At 40.9% G+C, this 1,670-nt stretch overlaps 1 non-coding gene across 1 annotated transcript; it reads right to left on the bottom strand.

Moving 5' to 3' along the window:
• Window positions 1-247: 247 nt before the first annotated feature.
• On the bottom strand, window positions 248-321 carry trnat-ugu (transfer RNA threonine (anticodon UGU)). Its single transcript has one exon. It is a non-coding gene; the product is annotated as a tRNA-Thr (tRNA).
• Between the last annotated feature and the right edge of the window lie 1,349 nt (window positions 322-1,670).

Here is a 1,670-nt window from a genome sequence, read left to right as displayed (position 1 = left end):
GTGATTAGTGGAAGTGCCAACTCCAATCATGTTTACCAATTCAGAGCCAAGTCAAGAAGACAACACAGAGTCTACTTAGTAAGTCATATTGAACACAATGACACTCTTTTTTTCACACGTGCAGCACAGATAAAGTCCATGTCAGACTCTTCTCACTTACTCAAAATACCAAATCACAGTTTATTTCCAACCCCACAGATAATCCCATTTGCATTGTGGCTGTTATGCACATTCACACAGAACTGTAAGGTACTGCTGGGATTTGAACCCAGGATCTCCTGTTTACAAGACAGGTGCTTTGACCAGCTAAGCCACAGCACCTACTGAGGATAAGGCCAACCGAGTGCAAACACTGGTCTTCTAGACAACCCGTATCAAACATCGACAGAGATAATTACAGGAAAAATAGACAGTAGCCTACAGATTACAGGATTTAACTCTCATTTTGAAGCCTCAAGATTTGCAATCTGGCCAGCATCAATTTCAGAGGCGTCGCCAGCAACCAAGCTCTGATTGGATGATACCACCCGTCAATCCCACTGGTGTCTACGCATATGTGCCTTAACTTGTAGTTTACATTCCTCTAAATTGGATCATCAACTGTTAACTGTACAGGAAGGCTCATCTTCCCATTCACTTCCATTCAAATAGAGTTATTGTGTAGGGTTTTGTATTTTTGTCAAGACACTGAAAGACACAGATAAGACTTGGTGCTAAAGCGACAAACACAGTTGTCTGCATTGCCAAGATTTTGATTTAGATTCACAGGGAGTTGCACGTCAGTCTACTGTGGTGGAAGCTAAGGTGTTGACATGCAGGGGGTAAAATACACACTCAGGATTCACATCTCCTCTTTGTTTAGATTGAGATGATACAGGCTCTGTGTATATGAGGTGTGTATACTATTGTTAAATTGTGTTTGGAGAGGAGTTGGGAATGTGGACATGTTTTGTTTTTTTGTTTACCAGAGCTGTGGAATGTAAATCTGACTGATGCGGGATAGTATCAGTGTGACAATGCATATATGATGTTATTAAAGTCAAATTGTATTTGGAGAGTGGAATCCAGAGATAGGAAAATGACACGAGAGACAAAATGTGTTTGTCTCGTACTTTTACTGTTGTACAGTGATATTGAACACCGGCAGATAACACAAGGACAATGCGTACAGACAGCTACAGCAAAGTGTTGTATGAATACATTTAGCTAGGGAGAATTCACTGACAACAAGTCCACTCTCCTCCTACACCATCTCCTCCTTTGTGCATTTATTTAAGGACATGTGGCTACAGTGCAACAAAATTATATATTTCTGCCTCGCTAATTATCAGATGAAGCCTTTTTTGGGAACTGACAGCAGCACATACCACAAGGCCAAATCACAGAACTTTTACTTCCACAATAACTTTTAAATATTTGCGCCATAACGTCATCTTCAGACATCGTCCTGAAAGGGTGTTTGGACAAAAACCTTGTCCTCATGAGGCAGACCATTCATGTCGATGTTTTTTCTTAAGGACTGAGACTTGGTTTTAGGGTTAGAATAAGGTTGAGGTCATGTGGTTGAGATTATTAGGGTTCCGGGGCGGAGCAGTATTCCTCAAGAAACCCAGTCCTAATGTGACAGAACCTCATTTCTGAAGGACTGGTTACATTTATAGCTAGGTTTT

Source organism: Solea solea, chromosome 1, assembly GCF_958295425.1.
Source record: "Solea solea chromosome 1, fSolSol10.1, whole genome shotgun sequence".
NCBI lineage: Eukaryota > Metazoa > Chordata > Actinopteri > Pleuronectiformes > Soleidae > Solea > Solea solea.
This window is presented reverse-complemented; position numbering and strand designations above follow the sequence as displayed.